Source organism: Eumetopias jubatus, unplaced genomic scaffold (genome assembly GCF_037043125.1).
Source record: "Eumetopias jubatus isolate StellerSeaLion01/CBP00866 unplaced genomic scaffold, mEumJub1_p1.0 scaffold_5, whole genome shotgun sequence".
Classification (NCBI taxonomy): domain Eukaryota; kingdom Metazoa; phylum Chordata; class Mammalia; order Carnivora; family Otariidae; genus Eumetopias; species Eumetopias jubatus.
This window is the reverse complement of record NW_028274811.1, coordinates 138,442,037-138,468,184: the sequence shown is the minus strand read 5'-3', so window position 1 is coordinate 138,468,184 and position 26,148 is coordinate 138,442,037. Positions and strand designations below refer to the sequence as shown.

The 26,148-nt window shown below is 36.0% G+C and overlaps 1 protein-coding gene and 1 pseudogene across 2 annotated transcripts in view; both read right to left on the bottom strand.

Annotated features, from left to right (window-relative positions):
- The window catches only part of CDH18 (cadherin 18), a 331,059-nt gene that overhangs the window by 280,918 nt on the left and 23,993 nt on the right, over positions 1-26,148 (bottom strand). The gene's annotated exons all lie outside the window — the stretch shown is intronic.
- LOC114204788 (small nuclear ribonucleoprotein Sm D3 pseudogene) lies at positions 2,629-9,565 on the bottom strand (annotated as a pseudogene).

Genomic DNA, 26,148 nt, shown 5'->3' with positions numbered 1-26,148 from the left:
AAATGTAAGTTGAATAACACCTTTGGTTATTTAATTATCAAAACGCCACCGTAAATCTGGTTTTATCTTCTATTTTTCTAATGAGGGAACCTAATATCAGAGAGATTAAGTAACTTGCCTAAGGTCATTGTCTAGGGTAAAGAATAAATAACTGTAACAAATAGAGGTGAAATACAATATAAACTTAATCCTTTCACTGAGTCCAGATGGAAGCAGTCTATTTCTAGTAAGGCAGCTCTGCCATCTTCAATAGCTTCCACGTGTGGGTCCAAGATTTTCATTCTTGCTTTTGCCATGTCTGAGTCAAGGGGAAAAGACAAAGTAATAGAAACTGGAAATCTTACATACAGTTTCCTTCTTAAGGCCTGTGTGAAAGCAACACATAACACTCACACTAACATCCCACCTCGCCAAACCTTAACCATGGCTATGCATGACTAATGAATGCTGGATAAGGTATTCCAAGCTGGCAAACATGCAAGGGGGTGTTTATATCACTAAAATGTACAACAGGCGAGCAGACTTTGGGGTACCAACTAGCAATCTATTCTCATCACCATAAAGCCCGTAAATCCAAGGTTCATAGAATTGAATGCTTTGTCTGATTCCAAAACCTAAGTTCATTTTCCCTCACATGACATAGACTAGAAAGTTTAGTCCATTTCTCTCTGCATGACAAGTCAATGTATAGATGCTTCCATGTAAGAGTGGGTATTTATGTATTCTATATAATGCAAGACCCCAGGCATTCTTGGTAAAGATGTAAGAGGTAACAGTTAATGTTTTTTCTTATATAATTTTCTTAGCTTAATGTACCTTCTAACATAACCCTCTTAGCTACTCACCAACTTAAAGGGTGATAACTGGGCAGTATCTGTTTAGTCCCATTTAATGGTCTCCTTCTATAAAGGAACTTTGGGACTGGACCTGGTGTTTGAATGTAAAATCAGGAGGGTAAGATTCTGTGTCCTCATCTCTGCCTTAACCAGATCACCCACGATTCCTTTCAACTCCTCTGCTCCCAGCAACAGGGAAACTTTGCCTCCTGTATTGGAAGTATGAATCAGAAATTAGCTGAAGCCACGGTGGGAATTACCAAGCTAGGACATGAATGAACTGAGAAGAGGATGAGCCTGCAAATTCCTGCAGGTTCAACAAATAATAGTGATAACAATCCCCTGCTTCCTAAGCATCAATACATGACTGTGGTTTTTGTGTTTGTTTTTTTTAACCATCAGTCATGTCATCCATGTCTTCCTGTATCACGTCCACATTCACAAATATGGAAGGTATTTGTCATTTAACTGAATATTGTTACAGATACCAATGCTCATTGGTTTATGCCTTAAGCCTAATTTATAAAACTAATATCTATGTGTTTGCCAAACAGAAAGTAAAAATGGATCCTTATTATGCCAGTATTTTTCCATTGTCACCATTTTCCTATTCCTTTTAAAACAAGTGTCTCATTTTCATGAGTTATTTTTATTATTTTATTAATATATTAAATTTTGCTGTCACTGTCTTCTACATCATCTGTCACTATATATATGTGTATATATATCTGTTTAAAGAATAAAAAAAAACAAAAGAAAACAATTTTATCATGGAAATCCTTCCCACTGCTTCTAGACACTTTTTTTTTTTTCTTGGTTATCTAATCTACCAAATAGCAGAACATCACAGCCTGGTTAATGTTGACTCTTTTTTTTCATTTCTGCTCCAATAACTTCCCTGAAGAGTGAAATGATTTTCTACCACCAACTGCAAATTCACGAGAGACAAAATTTACCTTTTTTTTTTTAAAGATTTTATTTATTTATTTGAGAGAGAGAGAATGAGAGATAGAGAGCACGAGAGGGAAGAGGGTCAGAGGGAGAAGCAGACTCCCCGCTGAGCAGGGAGCCCGATGTGGGACTTGATCCCAGGACTCCAGGATCATGACCTGAGCCGAAGGCAGTCGCTTAACCAACTGAGCCACCCAGGCGCCCTACCTTTTTTTTCTTAACATTATTGTAATCTCTTCTTTTGATATTTTCTATATGATCTCAATTTCTAGATCATTCATAATGGCTCTAAATTAAAATGTGGGTTATAGTTACTTTTAAGTCACATTTTATGCTGGCTTTGGGCAAAGGGTTGGTCGCGGGAACTGTTACGGCATACACTGGAGGAGCTTATACTTCTTAGCAGAGATTAATGCTACTAGTGATCAAATCAAGCCAGCCGAGGAGTTTTCTTATTGAGTGGTATAAAATTAGATTGAGTGTATCAAAGATTCAGAATGCTTTTAGAAGAAATAAAACCTCACAAATAAATGTGTTATTCCATGTCACACATCAGAAAAATCATTTAAAATTTACATATGGCAGCAAAAATAAGTACCATTAACTCTATAGAAGGTAAAAATAGAAATATATCTATGAGCTAGAATCTTCTTACAGAATTATGATCATAAAAAACAAAATAACAAAAAGACAGATAATGTAAGTAGTACCCAGGCCCTCTAAAATCAAGCTCTATGTAAGTGCCAAAGGGATCAATTAAGTATGTCTTAACTAATTGTTGGATTATTTATCTTTTATTCACATAAAATTGAGTTTTAGTGAAACTTTTTTTTTTAACAAAAAAGACCACCATATTTATTTAGTGTAACATTTCCCCTGATCTAAAGAGAAAGATGTCAAAAGAAAATCTAGAACATATACACCCTCCTGAACCCAGATAACCTAAAAGAAAAAAATAATGGCAAAGTTCTGTTCAACAGATAAATTTATCTTCGCTTCTGGAAGATGTTTCCACGCCCCATTCCACGTCCTCTTCCTCTCGCGGCCACTTGGGCCTTCAGAATAGCAGCTTTTCCCCGGCCAGCCCCTGAGCCTTGGTTTTTATTTTTCATGCTCTTTAACATGGGCACATTTTTCAGCATGTCAGGCAAAATGAGAAAGCGGATCTTGCTGCCATGGATGTACACCTGCTCCAGCTGTGCCACCCGGCCGTCTCTGTATGTGACTGTGATGTTGGACATCTGGCAGTTCATGTTGTCCTCCGCCTCAATTAGCTTCCCACGATACACCTCACCAGTGTTTGTCTCACATGTCACGATGTGACCCTCAGCCTCGTGTAGGACTTTAATCGGCACATCAATTTTGCTCTAAGATACATTGCCTTACAGAGTGAAGAATGATTAAATGATTTGACAGCTTCACATATATTTTTTTTCTTTTTCAACATTAAAGTTTCTAGCACACAAATTAAACACTCAAAATAGATGAAATTCAGAGAGAACTGCGGGTGCAAGTGGAAAATACAATGGGAGCAGAGGGGGAAGAATGGTGGCGATCTCTCATTTCACGTGAAAAACAAGAGGCAGCATTACACTTTTCACGTCTGTAATTTTTTTGGTACTTTCTGTATTTCTTTGCCTCAAAGATCTAGCTCTGCGACTTAGTCAACATGTTCTCATGTTTATAATGAATTAAATTGTTTTTCTGAAAAGAAAATATATATTCTGGCCTACAGATCTATTTTATTATACTTTTTTAAAAAAATTATTTGAGAGAGAGAGAGAGCGAGTGAGCGTGAGTAGGGGGAGGGGCAGAGGGAGAGGGAGACAATCCTCAGTCAGCCTGCTGAGTGTGGAGCCCAATGTGGGGCTCAATCTCAGGACCCTGAGATCATGACCTGAGCAGAAATCAAGAGTCAGAGGCTTAACCGACTAAGCCACGCAGGAGGAGCCCCTAGATCTATTTTAAACTTAATTATTAGACTAGCATGGTGTATATGGATGCAAAAATGAAAACACTCCTTTCCATGGAGGTAAGCGAGGACAAAAGGGATGTGTATGTGGTGTGATCTAGGCTGTGATGTGAAGAAAAGCAAATCCAAATTTAGGTAATAAAAAGCTATGTCCTTCTGGATATATTATGCTACAGCAGGGGCAACATAGCAGAAATGACAATGCAGAGACTAATTCTGGTGGCAGAGTTTCTGAATTTTCATGAGGATACTTAAACTTCCTTGCCCTGTAATCTGGAATAAGTTACTTCACTTCTCTGTGACTCAGTTTTCCCCACTGTAAAATGAGAATGGTAACAATTCTCTCTACCTCCTAGCTATGCAGGGGCAAACTCCATTCCTAATCACAAATTATTTTTCTCCTAGTTCTGATAAAAACTCTGCATGGAGAAGGCAATCTAAACCTTCCTATAACTTTAGGCCTTACTCAGTTTATCAGGAAAGCTTATGAGGACTAGACTTTTACTTTGTGTTGCCTATAAATATAGAGGATATATCTATATTTGTGGATGTAAAACATTTAACATTCACTAACTGCCTCACTACTCTTGGAAGCAGTTTAGTATTTTGTGTAGTCTGAGACTTTTGAATATGACACCTGGTTCAGAAATGCAAAATGTGTTTGAAATTGAAGTTCTTTGCTGCTCTAAGTTGCGTTAACTTTGTTTTTTGCCTAATAAATATGAACAAATCTTGATAGAACTCTTTTGAAGCATTTTGCTGGTTTATGCATCAGAATCATAAATTAATGTGCGAAACTCCTATATGTAACAGGAAGGCAGCATTCAGCAATGGAAAGAATGTGAAACTGAGAGTCTGACAGGTCCCCATCCTGGTTCTACGATTTACTAAGAAGGCACACCTGGATACGAAATCTCTTAACCTCTCTGAAAGGGGTTCCATAGCAAGCTATGGACGTGGGAAGAATGGATCATAAAGAATAAAAATCATAAAAGGCATGAATTAACATTTGTAAAACATATATACCTACATATTATTATATTAGGCGTTTTCAACTTTCAAAGCAGCAAGAGAGAGAAAAAAAAAAAAAGACTAGATTTTAAATAACCACAGCTCATGCTCTTACTTTACAAACTTAATACCGTTTCAGTGAGAGATTCCTGAATAGTGAAGCCAATCAGGTCTTCTGTTTAGGAAAGCTCATTTACCAGATGGGCTACACGCAACCTGTCATGCCTGTCCCTTGCATTTCCCCTCCCCACATATTTTTAGGAATACTTCTGTCTCATTTTTTAGACTCTGATATGAGTTGTGTAGTCTTATGTCCATGTATTATATTTACCTTGAGACATTAATACGATGTCAGTACAATGAGTACAATTTAATACTGCTTGAATTCAGAAGACAAGAAAACATTTACTAGAGGAATTTGAAAAATGATATGAGTTATATGTGAGTAATGGGTCTACCATGAATTTTAATTTATTTATACACTAGCATTAAAATATCCTGTGTTATTTATCAAGTGCCTATTCTTTGCAAAATACAATCCTGTGTCCTTTATATATAAAAATAATACAAGTAGCTGATATTTTCTTCATTTTACAAATGAGTAAAAATATATTTCCAGGTTTTGTCTTCTAAAGGTTCATTTATTCATTCAATAGTCATTAATAAATTTTAATTACATGACATGTCTGTGACATTGTGTAATGTGTCAAGCAAATTTGTTTTTTAAAAATGTCATAGCCTGTGGTTTCTAAAGATTACAATGGTTAAACAGAGAAAATATATAGACAAAAACTAAATTTAAGAGTGTAAAATTCAATAAAGTATAAGAATATTTCCAAAAGTTATCCTATGGGAAATAACTATAAAGCATCTAGAAAAGTTATTGATTTCCATTCTTTGTAAGCCAAGAATTCACCTTATAATGTCTGACAATAGAACTCAGACATATACAAGAGAAATTAAATATTTAGGTAATCTTGTGGACTGTAATGGATAGACACTGTAGATTTATTTTTTTATTCAGCATCACAAATTATATAGTTGCCAATTTAAAATATTTTATATCTCAGCATTTTATAAGTGATTGTTACTTAATTGAGATTAAAGGATGATTAAATTAGGATTAAACTGTTTTTATATAAGAGTTAAAGAATAATTTTCACTTGATCAATAAGTTTAGGAAAAATGGGTTTATAAAGTTAACTATTAAAGAGCTAAGCATCTGGCATATAGCATGTGATGATGATACATTTGTAAATAAATGAATGTTTTCAGCTTGGGTGACAGAATACTTCCATATTTGACATATTTGATATGATAGAAGACATAAAATAATTTTGTTCCTGTGTTTGGAAAATCAAAAGGATAAAATACAATGTGATATTTCCCTCACTTATTTGCAGACATAATCCCCTTTATGTATGTGTAACATGTCATAGAACTAGTATTTTTCAAAACATATTTTACAATATTTTGAACTATTTTAGATCTCTTGGAAATATCCTCTCTATATCCTTAAAGACTAAATCTCTCTCTTCAACTTTTATTGTTTCTTTCTGCAATTCAGGGAGAAACTATTATTTGCAACTCTATATATGTACATATACAATTAACTGTATATGTATATGCAATATATATAGCATATTACATATACTTATGTACATATATTATACTCATTATGTATATTATACATTTATATCTGATTCATTTCATTTATTCAAAATGTGTTCAGACATAAACTTTAATATATAAATTTATGTATATTATATATAATGCATTTAGCTAAATATTATATATTTTATATAACGTGCTTTGTTAAAATCATGTTAACTAGGATGCCTGGGTGGCTCAGTCAATTGGACATCTGCCTTTGGCTTAAGTCATGATCCCAGGCTCCTGGGATCCAGTCCCGCATCAGGCTCCCCACTCAGCAGGGACCCTGCTTCTCCGCTGCCTTTCTCTCTCTCTCTCTCATGAATATATAAAATCTTTTAAAAAATCATGTGAACTTAATTTTATATTATGAAATACTCTAGATATATAGAAAGGTACAATTATATAACTATCACCTTTGAATCCACTGCCCAAATTTTACAAATAGAATTTATTGCCATATACGTTTTTTAAGGAAAAATCAAAACATTAAGATGTAGTTTAATCTTCAAATTATATTTCCCTAATGTAACTATGTTCAACACTGTCATGACTGTTTTATGCTTTTTCTACACACATATGTATCTATAAGCAAAATATAGACCTTTCTTCTCCTTGTGCTTGAAAATTTTTAGGGGCGCCTGGGTGGCTCAGTCATTAAGTGTCTGCCTTCATCTCAGGTCATGATCCCAGGATCCTGGGATCAAGCCCCACATTGAGCTCCCTGCTCCATGGGAAGCCTCCTTCTCCTTCTCCAACTCCCCCTGCTTGTGTTCCCTCTCTCACTGTGCCTCTCTCTGTCAAATAAATGAATAAAATCTTTAAAAAAAAGAACATTTTTATTAAAAAGATATCATTCTCGGGGCTCCTGGGTGACTCAGTTGGTTAAACATCTGCCTTGGGCTCAGGTCATGATTCCAGGGTCCTGGGATCGAATCCCAGATCAGGCTCCAGTCCTGCATCAGGCTCCCTGCTCAGTGGGGAGTCTGCTTCTCTCTCTCCCTCCACCCCTCCCCATGCTCACGCTCTCTCTCTCAAGTAAATAAAATAAAATCTTAAAAAAAAAAAAAAGATGTCATTCTCTATGTACCATCTTATAGCTGGAAATTTCATCAACATTTTCTTTCTGACAATTGGTCATATTGAGACATGTAAGTCATAATCGTTTATATTAATTTTGATCTGACAAGATTGTTATATAGCATTTCATTATGCAAGATTACCATATTTTGCCTTTACTCTTTTGCTTTAGATTGTTTCAATTTTTGGCTATTAAAACAATGTTCAGACCTATTTTCACATTTAAGCTGTGTACATGTCAGTGTTCCTTGCAAGTTGGTTGTTGAATAGAACTTTTAATTTTATGAACAACTGTCAAATTGCTCACCAATGTGATTTTTCTTTTTTTTTTAAAAGATTTTATTCATTTATTTGACAGAGAGAGAAGGAACATAAGCAGGGGGAGTAGGAGAGGGAGAAGCAGGCTTCCCGCTGAGCAGGGAGCCCAGGGCAGGGCTTGATCCCAGGACCCTGGGATCATGACCTGAGCCGAAGGCAGACGCTTAATGACTGAGCCACCCAGGAGCCCGACCAATGTAATTTCTCAGTGTACATTCCTTATTTATAACCTGGCAAAATATAATTCATTGTTCAGACCTTTGTCCGTATTGACTATTTATTGTATAATTCCACGTTAAGTACAAAAAAAGAATATCAAGAACTTGAGACATTCTGAGTTTATCATCATTTCTCCCCATGGCTACCATCCAGGTGATGAAAATGGCTTCTTTTCAGTTTGTATTTGAAACTTTGTGATCATTGTTCTTCTGCAGTATCTTTTCCTTCTTTCAATATCTTTTTTTTCCTACCAGCCATTGGAGATTTTTGAACTGCTACATACTATGTAAAGCGATGAAATTGACAGGTTGAAAACTGAAAACTCACAAGCTCTCAGCTAAGTTACAGAGTCCAGGTAGCTGAGGCTTTTTTCTCTAAATTCTTACAAGGACTCATGATCTAATTTTACGCAGCCTCTCTAACCTAATTTTCTATCAGCTCATACTTCCCTAGCCAGAATACTGCCTCAGGGCTTCTGCATGTGAGAGCACCCGCAATACTCTCACGCTATAGATACACGCATGGCTCCCTCTCTCCCTCCCAGGTCTCTGTGCAAACTTTATTTATTAGTGAATTTTTGAGTGTTCTGCTCCATAAGCCTGTGATGCTCTCATGCTATATTTACGCATGTCTCCCTCTCTCTCACCCTCAGGTCGTTATGCAAAGGTAAATTCTTCCCTGGCCATCCTAATAAAAAATAGCATCCCTAGCCACAGACTCACTTCTCTCTCTCTCTCTCTCACTTGCTTGTTTCTTCTATATCAATTACCACAATATGTCTCACTGTATGTTGCTTTTTAGTTTCTTGCCTGTCTTCCAACTGGAATATATGTTTCATAAAGGCATCCTGTACTTTGTTTAGTGCTCTAACCACAGTAGCAAGAACATTGCCCTGTCACAGAGTATGTGATGAATCAATATTTGTCAAGTGAATGAATATCTCCAGCTTCCATGACTGAGTGATCACATATGGTATTTTTCAAGTTGGGGAACAGAAAGTTTACTACATAATTAGCATAGTGCTATGTTTAATAAATGACCATAAAAAGCACAAGTTGACCCAGAGCACTTCAAAAAAGCAAAGCAAAGATATCAGAGACTAAAGTAAGTACAAATAAAGAATTAAGAGAATCCTATGTTGCTGTAAAGAAATGACCCTGGGATATAAATATTCATATTATGGGAAAGACTGCTACCCCTCCCTCCTTCTGCAGGCAGAAGCTTCCCAAAACAGTAATCAGACTACTGATATGGTCCCTGGCTTGCCCCAGAGTAAACTTATCCCAACAGGACTGGGAGGAAACTCCATGGTCTCTACTGACCTGGCCTCAGAAGTCACACGGCATCACCCTCACTGTTTCCCATTAGTCATAAGTAAGTCACTGAGGTAAGCTTAGAATCAAGACTGAGTCACACGAGTCATCTTGTAAGGAAAAGAATGTCAGAGGATTTTCAGACTTATTTGAAAACTCCCATAGTCACAGTCTGTATTTCTGTGCACATCCATCCTTACACTTGCATACATGTAGGCGTGTGTGTTTTGTTGTTATTGCTGTTTTGCCCATTGATTGTCTGACTCACTACTCCATTAACTCAGAGAGAATATTTACCTTTCCCGCTGTCATATCTCTTGCATCTATCAGAATATATACTGACAAACCACAAACCAGTAGATACCCTGTAGAGATTTTATGCATAAGTGAAACAAAAATATTTCAACTTGACTTTATCTGTAAAATGCAGATTAAAATAGAGAGATCATAGTGCTTTCATGATGATTAAGTGATTTGATATATGTAACCATATATGTAACCAAATGTTTGTACTACATTACAAATGTTTATACACACACACACACACACACACACACACACACACACACAAAAAGGCATTTAGCCTAGGCTGTAGCAGGTATTCACATAGAAGATATTTACATAGCAGATATTTACATAGCAGATGTAACTAAGCAGATATTTATTGCCATAATTTTGAAATTTTGAATTTTGAATTCTTTCTCCTTAAGTTAAGGAAAAGGGTAAGGTGCTTACTCCAATCCTTTCTGAAATTGTTTTGACATAGTAAGTGTTTCAAAAAAATGTTGTTGAATTGTAGCACTAATTAAATAGACACAAGGGAATTAGGCCAAATATTGAACTATGAAGCAGCAGTAGGAATGCTCCTTTGGAAACATAAAGAAGCAACCACTGTGTCTGAAACTGAGAGTTCCTGGAGGGTGTAGTGGGAAATAAAATATTATCTGGACTTTCCCAGTATAATTAAATTATTGTTATGATGGAGAATAACCTGAAATGTCAAAAATGAGGAACATCATTCTCTTTATTACCCAGCCACCTTTCTTTGATTTGCATCACTTATATTTGTCCTATGTCACTGCAGCTAAGTGAAATAATCCAGACACACACAGGAAACAAATTCTGTGGGATTCCACTTAGACGAGAAAACTGAAATTGTCAAATTTATAGAAGCAGAGAGTAGAACAGTGGTTATCAGGAGCTGGGGGAAGAGAGAGGCAGGGAGGTGTTGGTCAAAGGGTACAAAGATTCAGTTGTACATCAGGAATAAGTCCTAGAGATCTGTGTAGCATACAGTCTAGTTAACAATACTGTACCGTACACTTAAAAATTTGCTGAGAGCATAGATTTTATGTGCTCTTATCACACACACAGAAATAAATAACAAGGTCTGAAGGAAACTTCTGGTGCTAGTGGACAGGTTTATGACATTGATTGTGGTGATGGTTTCACAGGTATATACTTATCTCCAAATCTTGTAAGTTGTATTCATTAAACATATACAGTTTTTTTGTATGTCAACCATACCTCAATAAAGTGGCTTTAAAAAGATTATAAAGGTATGAATTGGAGATTTTTATACCAATACTCAAGAAATGAAATGAAATATGAGGACAACATATCAAACCTGCTTTTAGAAGGAAAGAAATATAGCTAATAAAGAGGCTGATTTGGATTCAAAATTCTTACCACTATGTAAACACCAGACCCAAAGGTTTTCATTGGTAAGTTCTTTCACACATGTAATGAAGAATTAATATTATCATATACAACTTCACATAAATTGATTAGCTTTATCCCTAAATCTGACAAATGTATTATAGGCAAATATTCCCTATTAATATTCTCAACAAAAATTCCACATTATATGAAAAGGATAACACATAATGACTAGGTAGGTATATCCCAGGAATGGAATGTTAGTTCAGTATTTGAAATTCAATAGACATAGGTCATCCCATTAAGTGAATAAATAATAAAAATCATATTAATACTCCATAGATACAGAAAAGGCATTTGAAAAATATCAATACACACTCATAATAAAACTGTCAAAAATAAAAAGAAGTGGAAATATCTCATCATAACAATGTGTTTCCACTGGAAACATATAGCTAAGAGTATACTAAATGATAAAAGACTGAATTCTTTCTCCTTAAGTTAAGGAAAAGGGTAAGGTGCTCCCACCAATCCTTTCTATTCAAAACTGCACCAAACGACATGAGTCCATTTAGAAAATTCTAAAGATCTACAAAAATTTGCCAAAACTAAATACATTTAGTAAAGTAACAAAATAAAAATCAATATTTTTTAAAAATGCATTTCTACCAACGGAATATTAGCAAACCATATTATACAAAACAATACTATTTATAATAGTATGAAGAAAGCAGTATAATTAGAAATAAGCTTAATGAAAAACATGCAACACCTCCACACTGCAAACTTCAAAATATTACTGAGATAAACTGATTACAGAAGATCCAAATAAATTAAGCATTTTATGCCATATTAAAGGATTTGAGTACTTAATATTGGCAAAATATCCTTTCTCTCCAAATACATATATTATAGTTATATATACATAAATGAATCCAAAATAAAATCCCTAGTTTTCATATGAAAAAGACATAGATATTGGCACAACATTCTGTGAAAAAGAAAGGAATGAATTTAGGGGACCTCGATACCAGGTTCACCTGACTTTAAGACTTAAACCATTGGGCAACTGGCTGGCTCAGTCAGTAGAACATGTGCCTCTTGGTCTTGGAGTTATGAGTTTGAGCCCCACGTTGGATGTAGAGATCACTTAAACCATAGTAATCAAATATATGTAACGAAGTAGAATAAGACAGTTCAGAAAGAGACACATATATATATGGTCACTTAATTTAGACAACGTCAATAGAAAGCATATACCTTTAACAAATGATAGTGGAGAAACTAGGTATCTTCATGGGAAAAAAAATAAACAACCTGATACAAAGATCAATTCAAAAATGGATCATAGACTTAAATAAGAAAGCTGAAATGTGAATCATCTAACAGAAAATATGCAGGCAAATTTTGAGGATAGATAATATTTTCTATTAGATGATTTGCATTTTATATATATATATATATACACACACATATATATTTAGAGAGACAGACACATAATTATGAGACATGATAAAAAAACATTAACTACATAAAAAGCATAAATTGGATTTTATCAAACTTAAAAACTTCTATTCAGAAGATGAAAATGCAACCCACATCCTGGGAGAAAATATTTTTAACACATGCATCTTGCAAAGATCTTATATCCAGAGCACAGAAAGGATTCTTGTAATGTAATAGTGCGACAAACCTCCCAATAAAAAACATGCAACATATGTGAAAAGACATTTCATAAAAGATAGACAGATATATGTACCTGAAATGATGTAAGCAGTAAAATTAAAACCACAATAATATACCCCTTTACACATCCTAAAAATAGCAAACATAAAAGATAGACAATTCCAAGTGAGGATGCCAAACAATAGGAACTGTCACATATTATCCAAGAATGTGAAATGTACAACACTTTAGAAAATAGTTTGGCAGTTGGTTATAGAGTTAGACATATGCTTACCATATGACCTAGAAATTTCAGTTTACCTAAAGGAAAAAAAAAATTTGTCCATAAAGACTTGTATATGTATGGCTGTAGCAGATTTTTTTTTAAAGATTTTATGTATTTATTTTAGAGAAAGAGATCAAGAGAAAGCAAGCACGCACACAAGTGGTGGGGAAGGGCAGAGGGAGAAGCAGCCTCTGTGCTGAGCTGGGAGCCAAGGCTCGGCTCCATCCCAGAACCTTGAGATCATGACCCGAGCTAAAGGCAGCCACTTAACCGAATGAGCCACCCAGGTGCCCCTGGTTGTAGAATTTTTGTTCATATGAACTCAAACTGGAATTGACCCAAATGCTTATCAACAAATGGACTCATAAACAAATGCAATATATTTATAAATGGATACAAATAGCAACAGGGATAAAAACCAAAGATAAATGGAGCAAAATAATCTGGACACAAAAAAGTACATACAGCATGATTTAATTTACATGAAATTCTAGAATAGGCAGAAAAATAAAATCCATAGGGATAGATAATATCTGGGGAGGTAAAAACTATCTCCATCAATGCTGGCCAACTGAAATATAATGCAGGCCATATATGCAATTTAAATTTTTCTCTCAGCTACATTTAAAAGTGTAAAAAAAAAAAAAAAGAAACAAGAGAACTTCTTTTTAATAATACTGTCATTTAACCCATGATATCTGAAATATTATCAACTCTTCCTATAATCAAAATTTTAAAAATTAGTGATAATATATTACACTTTTTACACTAAGTTTTCAACATCTGATACACATTTTAAACTACAGATCCTCTCCATTTGAATGCAATATTCCATCTGTTAAAACAATACTTCATCTGTTCAGTAGATACTTGTGACTATAGTAATGAACAATGCATCTCTATACCTTTATTGAGGAAGTGATTCCTAGACTGTAAACATCATCAAAAGCCATTGACTTGTATTCCTAAATGTGTGAATATTATTATATTTAAACCATATATATCAATCATCAATAAGTGGAAAAAGCACTGTGATGTGATATTTTTGAAAAATGAGAAGGAAAATTGTCTAGTGGAATAGAAAAAATGTATATATAAATGAAAAAATTTAAACTATGATGAAGGTGAAATCTTAAATCAGGGAGGAAAAAAAGATGATGTAATTGAAAATAGGTACAAAAATGAGAGTTCCTTTCTTGGAAAAAATAAACTTAAAATTCTCTACACAATACTCACAATGAATTTTTTTACACAATGAACTTTTTTACACAATGAATTCCACTGTATTAAAACTAGAAATACAGGGCGCCTGGGTGGCTCAGTTGGTTAAGCGACTGCCTTAGGCTCAGGTCATGATCCTGGAATCCCGGGATCGAGTCCCGCATCGGGCTCCCTGCTCGGCAGGGAGTCTGCTTCTCCCTCTGACCCTCCCCCCTCTCATGCTTTCTCTCTCTCTCTCTCATTCTCTCTCTCTCTCTCATTCTCTCTTTCAAATAAATAAAATCTTTAAAAAAAAAGATTAAAAAAATAAAAAAAAAACTAGAAATACAAAATAAATATTAAAACGCTAGAAGAAACATTGGTTTGGAGTTGTTCTTTTAAGTATAATTTGTAGTCTTAAAGAAAACAGTAGAGGAAAAGATTGATTTGAATCCCAATTTTTAATATATTTTCATATCAATAAAAGTAAATGTTAGTAAAAGAATAAAAAAATAAATAAACCAAGGTAAAAATTCAGTTAATTTTTGGTAGATTGATTGATTGATTTAATTGACAGAGAGAGACAGAGAGAGAGGGAACACAAGCAGGGGGAGTGGGAGAGGGAGAAGCAGGCTTCCCGCTGAGCAGGGAGCCCGATGCGGGGCTCGATCCCAGGACCCTGGGATCATGACCTGAGCCGAAAGCAGTCGCTTAACAAACTGAGCCACCCAGGCGTCCCTGTTTTTGGTAGATTTAAATGATCATTTTATCTTATATGTCTTTAGTAATTTGAAAAGAAAAAATAGACATGTAAGCCTACAGAAAAGTGATAGACAATTCAGGAAGAATAAATATAAATAATTCATGGGGATGTAATGTACAGTATGGTGGCTACAGTTAATAAGACTGTCTTGCAAATCTGCAAGTTGCTAAGTGAGTAAGTAGATCTTAAAAATTCTCACCACAAGAAAAATATTTGTAACTATGTGAGGCGATTGATGTTAACTAGACTTGTTGTGATCACTACACAATACATACAAATATTAAATCATGTTGTATACCTGAAAATAATAAGCTATATTCAATTATATCTAAATAAATATACATACATATATATGTATATATACATATATATACATGTATATATATGTATATATATATATATATATATATGGTCAGGATATAAAGAAAAACAAAAACATTACATTTTGTACTTGGTCAGGGTTTGCATACCTGAGCCCATATTAAAGGTGCATATGTTTGGCTATAGGGATGAAAAGCCATCAAATTATGCATAGCTCTTGAGCCAGCAAGTTTATTTTAACAAAATAATTTAAAGAACTGTTGAACAGAAACACGCTTTCCTCCACTCTATGATACCATGTTCTTTTTTTGTTATTTTGGAAATAACCATATATATTTCCACTGCTTTTCACTACAGTGAATTAAAATTGGTCCCTGATTTAACGGTTCCCCATCTGTTGAGTGGTTTGTGTCTTTGGCTTCTATCTGTCTGTCAACAGTTGCAACTGCCTGGAGTCACTGTCCTTCCACTACACCATATTCATTCCTATTACTCCTTCTTTTATTAGCTTAATAAAAAGCAATAACTATACCTTCTGTGATTCAAAGTTTTTCTGTTTTTGAACCAAAAGCTTGTAAGTAGTTTTTCTGCATGAACCCATGGAATTTTTTCAACACTTTTAAAAGATGGATGTCACTACACATTATAGAGATAAATTAACATGAACAAAAAATTAAATAACTTTCCCAAGATCATATAGTTAGCAAATCATTCATGTGTAGAAGATATGCCTCCTGAATCTGTACTCTTAAAATCATTGAGACTTGTATGGGGTCATAATACATTCCTTGCCATATAAGAAGTGTCAAATGAAAATACATAAACAGATAAATAAACCAAAGTTGGGCTACAATGTTGTTGTACATGAGGTTTATGGCCATATTCTATATAGCAATGAATCATTGAAAATGAACAAAATGTTGAATAATAGGTAACCATTTAAATTATAAATTATGGGATATCTGAAAATGGAATATTATCTAGCAACTAAGGATGATAATGAATCACAATATTTATTGATGAAAAGATTATATAGTTTTTGAATATAAAAAACAACCCTAGAAATAGTTTGGGCAGGAACGATCCAAGTTTTCAACATAAATATATATATATAGGCACAAAGCTCTACAATAGCCTAAAAATGTTAATGGAAAATATATTTTAATATAATACAAAAGGTGATTTAGCATTCTTTTTTATTTTTTTTTTGCATTTTCAATGTAAAATAAAAACAAATAACATATACCTATAGTCATCATATCAAAACACGCCATAACTAACATAATTTTTATGTAGACCCTGTGTTTTATTTTTTCTTTTTCTTTTTTTTTAAGATTTTATTTATTTATTTGAGACAGAGAAAGAGAGAGAGTGAGCACAAGCAGGGTGAGGGGCAGAGGGAGAAGCAGACTCCCTGCTGAGCAGGGAGACCAATGCAGGACTCCATTCTGGAACTCTGGGATCATGACCTGTGCCAAAGGAAGATGCCTAATGGACCGAGCCACCCAGGCGCCCCTGGTTTTTTTGTTTTGTTTTGTTTTGTTTTAGTTTTTACCAGCAAAGTTCAGGAACTCAGCAATAATGGATATTCTCTTCTGTGTTTGTATTTCAAAAAGTAGGATAAAATCCAAGGACCTGTGTTGGGCACTTGGCACATGCACAAGTGGAACATTGCTCTTTCCAAAACATTAGGAACGAGAATAAACTCAGGAGAGAAAACTTTACAGCACTCACAGATTGTAAAAATAGTGCATTTTTTGTTTTGTTTTGTTTTGTTTTTCAGGTCACAACAACAACAAAAATGCTAAGAAAAGAATCTTGAGGTCACAGCTTTCTCTCTATGGTACACTTTTAAGACTATATTAGACTAGAATAATCGGGCGCCTGGGTGGCTCAGTTGGTTAAGCGACTGCCTTCGGCTCAGGTCATGATCCTGGAGTCCCGGGACCTAGTCCTGCATCAGGATCCCTGCTCAGCAGGGAGTCTGCTTCTACCTCGGACCCTCCCCCCTCTCATGCTCTCTCTCTCTATCTCATTCTCTCTCTCAAATAAATAAATAAAATCTTTTAAAAAATACTATATTAGACTAGAATAATCAAAGAAAACAAAAAGAAAGTCAATAAAGAACACTAAAATAATGTAAACAGCCCTCCCTTATTTCTAAATGAAGATGGCCCTGCTGTGTCTCCACTGATGGGAAATGTCAACATGACAGACTTCTTAGTCTGCACCAAGTGCTGTTTGCAGTCCCCCATATGGCCATAGAATACATTAGTTTACTTTGTATTTGATTTTAGAGATAGAGTAATTGTTTCACCTACATTTTGTAAAGCAAATCTATTAAAGTGAAAGTAATACTTTCTGGTTTGCTGATCAGTTTTGGGGTTGCTATCCAAATGCCAGCATTCAGTCCCAAAAGCTATTGACCTGTATTTCTTATCAGTCCCCTTAGATATACACTTTAAACCTAAAAATGAAAGTAAAAGGCGGGTAAGTAGATAGCATAGTCTAGGGTCCTAGCAGTTCTAAACCACCCTCCCCGCATGCTCCTGACATCACACACTTAAACTCTGCTCTTCCCTGACCTCACTGCACTCCACACAGATAGCATGCCACACAGATAGTTAGTTAACCATAACTTGCCCATCAGATTTATTAGTTAAGGTACAACTACAACTAACCTTAAAATCTCAGTGGATTACCATGGGAGAGGCATACTTCCAGCTCACATAGAGTCCAGTCTCTGTACGGCCAAAAGCGGGGGGGGGGGGTGGGTAGATTCTATTCCAGTAACTGATAGAATGTATTGTTCTTCAAACAACTTTAATCTAAGAAAATATTCCAGGGATATTTCCATAATTTAACTGTGAAACTGACATTATAAACTTACCCTAATTTATATTCATTCAAACTTACACTTAGCATCTCCACTTATGAGATCCATTTTACCTGTTGCTTTGGCTTTAAAATAATGGGCTTCATATCAGATTATATATTAGTGTTTTGTCATTGACAAGGTTGATGTCCAGTACTCAAGTGATGTAAGACATAAAGTTTTGTATAATCAATTTATCAATGCAATTCAATGGAATAAATGGAGGATTTTATACTCCCCTTGCAGTAATGACTGTGACTTCCATTATATTTTAGTTATGATCTGAAATAGTCACTTATGGTTAATAGAGAAATTTGAACTCTGAACTGATTTTAAAAATATATTTGCATATCAGCATTCACCATGGCTTTTCCCTCCTGTTTCCCCAAGCCGGGGTTTTTAGCTGCTTTCTCCCTGCTTAGCAAATAAGGATGAGTTGTGGGAGTGTCAATAAATTCACATTCAAGGGTAAAAACCCTGTTTTGGTGGGGAAGGGCCATCTATACCTGCACAATGTCTGTTATCTTCTCCACCTCCCTATGTTCTGAGTGAGTTCAAGTATCTAAGGGACCAGTCTAGACTGCTCTAAAATTAAAATGATAGCTCTGTCCCCCTAACTGTGAGGCAATTGCCTTTAAAAGTATTAATTTCTCAGGGTTCTGAGGCCAGACCATGTCTGCAAAATGCTATTTCATTTGCTGGTTGTATAATCTTGTACAAATTACTTAACCTCCATTGGGTTTTAGTTATTGTATCTGTAAAGTAAAAATGGTACTATGTCCCTCAAAGTGCACAATGAGGTGGACAGGAGTTGATGCACATAGAGTATTTAAAATAACGCCTAATGTTAAAAATTGCTTAATAAATATTTGACCCTATGATGTTAATGATTATTAGTAATGCCACATTTATAAATTCAGTTCATGTATGTTACTCAGCAGCCAATTAAGAAATCAATTGCAGGGGCGCCTGGGTGACTCAGATGGTTAAGCGTCTGCCTTCGGCTCAGGGCGTGATCCCAGGGTCCTGGGATCAAGCCCCGCATTGGGCTCCTTGCTCAGGGGGAAGCCTGCTTCTCCCTTTCCTTCTACTGCTCCCCCTGCTTGTGCTCTCTCACTCTCTCTGTCAAATAAATAAATAAAATCTTTAAAAAAAATAAATTGCAAAGTGTTCCACTCAGTAGTCAATTTGAAAGCAAGAATACAAAAGCCAATAAAAAGATTCAAACAACTTTGCTCTATCTTATATGCAAAACACAATAACACTGGGTGCCTGGGTGGCTCAGATGGTTAAGTGTCTGCCTTCGGCTCAGGTCATGATCCCGGGGTCCTGGGATCCAGTCCCGCATTGGGCTCCCTGCTCCTTGGGAGCTTGCTTCGCCCTCTGCCTCTCTCTCCTCTCTCTCTCTCTGTCTCTCATGAATAAATAAATAAAATCTTTAAAAATAAATAAAAAAACACAATAACATTGTTTTTAGTATCTCTTTAAAATTTTATTGCGAAAAAAATGATTTTAAAATAGCATGAGAACCAAGAAAAGCTATTAGAAGGAGAGAGAGAGAGGGCACCTGGGTGGCTCAGTCATTAAGCATCTGCCTCCGGCTCAGGTCATGATCCCAGGGTCCCAGGATCGAGCCCTGAATGGGGCTCCCTGCTCAGCTGGGAGTTTGTTTCTCCCTGTGATCCTCCCCCTTCTCATGCTCTCTCTCTCTCTCACACTCTCTCTCAAATAAATAAATAAAACCTTTAAAAAAAGGAGAGAAAAACATACTTGAGTTACATTGTGTGTCTTAAAAATCTGTGAGAAGAGCTGCTTCCATATTTTCACTAGTGGAAGTAATACTGCTATAAACACCAGGGTACATGTATCCCTTTGAATTAGTGCTATTGTATTCTTTGGGTAAATATCCAGTAGTGGAAGCAGCCCAAATGTCCACTGATTAATGAATGGATAAACAAGATGTGATATACATACATATATATATACATATGAATATATAATGGAAAATTACTCAGCCATAAAAAAAAAATGAATCTTGCCATTTGCAACACCATGAATGGAACTAGAGACTAGAGAATATAATGCTAAAGGAAATAAGTCAGTCAGAGATAAAAAAACAACATATGGTTTTCACTCATACGTGGAATCTAAGAAATAAAACAAACAAGCAAAAGGAAAAAAAGAGAGAGAAAGAGCAACCCAAATCAAGAAAGAGACTCTTACTTATGAAGAACAAAGTGATGGTTACCAGAGGGGAAGGGATGGGGGGATATATTTTATATATATATGTAATATATATATGTGTATATAATACATAATATATAATATGTGTATATAAAGTATATACAATTATATAACTCTATATAAATGCATATATTATGGATACGTACATAATGTAACTGCTATTATTGCTTACTATTTTTACTAACATTGCTACTTTTAGAACATAGATAGAATTATGAAACTGGTACTACTGGGCAACACCAATTCTTAGAAGTTAGGCAGTTGAAGGAATGGGAAAAGTGCAGCTAGCTCATGCTTTTTCTGAAATTTTCCCATATGTTTATTTGGTATAGAAGTTCACATTTTCCTCTCTTCTTGACTGTTCGTCAATTTTCAGATTTTCAATAGTTGCTCTCGTATTTTTCACTATTATTAAAAAAAGGTATTCCTCTTAGTATATGGTCCTTTTAATGTGCTATTGAATTCAGTTGCTAGTATTTTATTGTGGATTTTTGCATCCATGTTTATCAATGATATTGGTGTACAATTTTCTTTTCTTGTATTTTCTGTCTTGTATTGGTATCAGGTTATGCTGGTTTCATAACAAAAGTTTGGGATGCAAAGATGGTTCAATATATGCAAATTAATCAATATGGTACCCTACTTTAACAGAACAAAAGATAAAAAAATGATAATTTCAATACATGTAGAAAAAGCATTTGATGTATGTATAACTATTTCCCATTTATTATGTAGTGTATACATAAACATCATAAATCTCAACATTACCAGAAACATTGCACTGGTTTGTGGTTTCAGCTATCTTCCAAGTGTCTCATGGGCTGAATATGTGATCAGAATACCCTGCTAAACTTTAAGTGTTCTTTATTCTCCTCCCTAAATATCCTTAATTTTTCAAAAATCTAACCTTAAACTCTCCTAATCAATGTACTATAAATAATGAAACCAGAAAGTGTAGAAACCAGGAGATTTGTGTTTCAATCTTGGTTTACTATGTGTATAAATTCTGAAATTCTACTTCCTTCAACTTTCCTTCATTCACTGATTATAGACTACCTACTAGGTCCAGTGCTTGGCTATCTGCTGACTGTTCCAAAGTACATAGTGAACAAAAAGATGGATCATATCTGCACTTAAGGCTTTTAGGATCTAGTGATGAATCCAGCTGTTAATACACAGATAATGAAAACATTCTAATTTGGAAAGTTCTATAAAGAAACATGAGAAGTTGCTATGGGGGAGAGAAAAACCAAGTAAAGCAGCAATAGACAAGTCTGGGAATGCATCCAGAGGCCAGACCATGCCGGTTCAGTCTGTGTTGTGGATTTGGAATTTAATCTAAATGAGCTTGGAAGCTGCAGGATTTTACACCCTAGAGTGATGGGACGAGACTTCTGGTTATAAAGGATCAGTCTGGCTGCCAGATAAGGAAGCATTTAGATGGTGCAAGAGGAGAAGTGGGCTATCATTTACGAAGCTACTTCGGCATCAGAGGTAAGAGATGATGACAAAATAAACCAGAGCGGAGTGGGCTGAAATGATGAGCCCAGACTGATGGCAGGTGCATTTCGGATGAGGAGCTGACAAGGACTCACTACAGACTGGGTTTAGGGGCAGGTGAGTGTGAAAGAGGTGTCAAGAACAATTCTCAGGTGTGTTGCATGAACACCTGAGTGAGTGGAAATGTAATTACTGAAAGGAGAAGTCGGGGCGGAACCAGGCAGGGGCGGGCTGATGCGAGGAGAGAGACTTAGGGTTCAGTTCTGTACAGGTTAATTTTGAGGTGGCAGCAAAGCCCTCAAACCTACGTATTAAATTTGTATACCCAGAGGCGAGTGATACGCAGAAGATGGGTTTAGTTAGAAACATAAATCTCTAAATCATTACTATATAAATCATGTATAAAATGTCAGTTTCCTCACTTGAAAATGTGGGTGTCACTGTGTGGTAGTAAACATTTACTTATTTACACACCCACACTCATACACAGGCACAGTATACATCCACTGGCCAACCTGTATTTAGAAGGAGCAGAAAAAAAAAAAACAAACTTCTCTTAAAGGTGTATGCTTTATTCTTTATATTCAAAATAAGAAATGTATTGCATATATATTACTTCTATTATGTGAAAATACATTAACTTTCTGGAATTATCTTTTCCTTTAACAGCTGCCCCACTACTTGTAACTGTGTAAACCAGACCCTCATGCTCACTAAGTAGAAAGTTAACTTCCAGCAGTATCAGTCAATCCTATAGATGCACATGACAGAATTTCTGTTTCACAGGAACAAAAACACAGTTCCAATCCCAATTGGCTTTCAGTTACAGAATTTTGAAAGTAATTATCTGACACAGCAGAAGCCAAACAGTACTCTATTTTTATTTTCCATTTCAAACTCCGAATGGGAATCAGATTCTCACAAGAAATGTGACAGAAACAGGAGGTAAAGAAATAGATTTCCTACTCATTCATTTACACTAGCTCAAGGAGAGTTAGTACTCTGAGAAATTCAGCAAGGTATTTCCCACTCCTCACAGCTCTTGTTCATCTTCACTGCATTTTGTGGTGTTCCACAATAGACTGCTTTTGGATGAATATTACGGAATTTTACATTTGTACACAGACACACACATACACACACACACACACACACACTTTTTTAACCACATATGACAGGTAAACAGTTTTATGTCGGGCATAATTGGGTTTCTGAATGTTAGCTCACTGGAACTAAAGAAGCTTTCTGTGACAGGTTTTTAGAAGTATTGTTAGTGCACAAGGCAAGCTGGATCACAAGTGCATGACAAAGTACAATTTTCTTAAATATTACAAGAAGGATGACAACAGAAGTTAGAATACAGACTTACAGGTAACCTACAAAACACTCTACCTAATGTGAGCAAATAATTTTGCTCCATAGATGTGAATCAGCTATTATAAAAACTTTACTTCTACTTTCACAAAAGGAAAAATCATTTAGACATCTATGCATAGAGGAACTTGTGAATATCAGATTACAAGCATTGTACATTAAATTTATTTCACTGTTATTTTAATGACCTGATAGCATGACATTGAGAACAAGAGACCACTGGACCACACTGAAGTCTGGCTCTGGGTAACCAATAAGTGATAATTACCATACTTCTATAACTATTATAACTGCTCCATTTACTATGGAAAAAATTCTATGATTCCATAATTCACCTGCTTTCTACTCATATTTTGCTGTTTTCTTCTAAAGACAAGAGCATACACCTTAGAGAAAGTAGTCAGTTTTCAGACAGTGATCTGGGCTGTTATTTGTGGTAAAATGATTCTATTTGTTACCTGCCTTAGGACCAGGACCAAAGTATTTACTGATCATTAACCCTTTACTAACTTTAAAATAAGTAGTATAAGTGAACTATTAAACAAATTTTATGTAACTGGCTGTAATCTATTAATGGGCATTTTAAGTCATTTTACCAATATTCTTGGTACTCTATCAAGAGCAAGTATTTATTGCCCTTAAAATTCATCATCACATGTTTCCCTTTTATTTTGGGAAAGTAGGTATGAAGTAGTTGTAAGCCAGGCCCATCAGGGGTAAAACAGAAGTATGGTTGACTTGGAAGAATTCCACAATAAAATCATTCGGACTGTCTTTTATCCCATTGCATTCATCGTGGGGTTTTGTTGGTGTTCGAGGGCAATGAAACCTTTGTAAGAGAAATTTAAGTTTAGAAGGACAAGAGAACACATATAATTTGTTGGCATTGCAGCCTTAGAAAAGAGAGTGAGTACAACAAATAAAAACCAGGGTTTTGGTACTGCATTCTTAAGAGTCAGGAGAGAGTCTGCGAGTGCGGGAGGGAGGAGTGCTTGAAAATCCAACTCCAGCTTAAATATATTCCTGAAAACTGTAGAACTCCACTGCAACACATTTTGGAGAGAAGAACTAGAGGAACCTCTGCACACATGCAAAACAATCACCTAAGTAGGAAATAAATTGTGTATTAAAATAACACCTATTTTAAATAAGTTCCGGGCTGTTAAAAATGGAAAAGTGACCCAGGTAAAAAAAATATTTATCTTCTTGGAAAACCATTTGAATATTTATATTTAAAGCAATCAAATATTGTCTCTCAAAATCCAAGTGGAATTATCAAGATTCAACCACAATGCAATGACTCTATTTCTTCTAAAATAGTGCTATAAGTAGCATTACGTCATGAAATGGGATTAATTCTAACTAGATTTAACAACACATATTAATGACATAGGCAGGCATGAAACACACTGGCAGGACCTCTCCCCCCACAACACACACACAGATTAATTGACAAATAAGGTGTTTACCCTGGTAAATAAGGTCATTCAATGTATGAAATGTATGCTAGATTTCTAGTACAAAAAAGACAGTGCAGACTCAATTTTCCCCTATTCCTGCCTCATAAGCACAATTATAAATCCTGGGAAGGGCGAAGGGGCAATCGCAGTGAATACCAAAAGATGGTAAGAAGAGTGGGCCTCCCTGTGATCCTGGGACTGAAGGAATAACAGCAGTAGGCTGCCTCACATCTTCCGACCCCACAGAGGAATGCCACCCAGAACCGGTGATTTTCTGACTCATAACTTTGAAGACAGAAGGCACCTGAAGAGGCCTCACATCTTCCAACCCCACAGAAGAATGCCACCCAGAACCGTTTATTTTCTGACTCATAACCTTGATGACAGAAGGCACCTGAGGAGGCCTCACATCTTCCAACCCCACAGAGGAATGCCACCCAGAACCGGTTATTTTCTGACTCATAACCTTGATGACAGAAGGCACCTGAGGAGGCCTCACATCTTCCAACCCCACAGAAGAATGCCACCCAGGACCGTTTATTTTCTGACTCATAACCTTGATGACAGAAGGCACCTGAGGAGGCCTCACATCTTCCAACCCCACAGAAGAATGCCACCCAGAACCGTTTATTTTCTGACTCATAACCTTGATGACAGAAGGCACCTGAGGAGGCCTTACATCTTCCAACCCCACAGAAGAATGCCACCCAGAACCGGTTATTTTCTGACTCATAACCTTGATGACAGAAGGCACCTGAGGAGGCCTTACATCTTCTGACACCACAGAAGAATGCCACCCAGAACCGTTTATTTTCTGACTCATAACCTTGATGACAGAAGGCACCTGAGGAGGCCTTACATCTTCCAACCCCACAGAAGAATGCCACCCAGAACCGTTTATTTTCTGACTCATAATCCTGGTAACAGAAGGCACCTGAGGAGGCTGAGTTCTCCCCTGGATCAAACAGAATTCCCTCTGGGATGCCTGAGTGGCTCAGTCATTAAGCGTCTGCCTTCAGCTCAGGTCATGATCCCAGGGTCCTGGGGTCAAGCCCCGCATTGGGGACCCTGCTCAGCAGGAAGCCTGCTTCTCCCTCTCCCCCTGCTGTGTTCCCTCTCTCGCTGTGTCTCTCTGTGTCAAATAAATAAAATCTTTGAAAAACAGAATTCCCTCTGATGATATCAGATAAGCAGATAACCTGGACAAGGGGGATTGTTGGGAGCCCCGTCAAGCAGCTAATGGGAGCTCTGCTTCCTCAAACAATGTAAGACTCCTCTTCCACTAAGAGCTACTGAGACAGGTGAGCAGCAATGCAGGAGAGACCCAACAACCTCTAGTCTGGTCCACGAAGCTTCTGTGACTTAATCATCTTTAGATTCTCCATCCCTTTCCAAGGACCCTAGGGAAGCCAGAGGTCACTAGAGGGAGCATTTCACCATTTCACTAC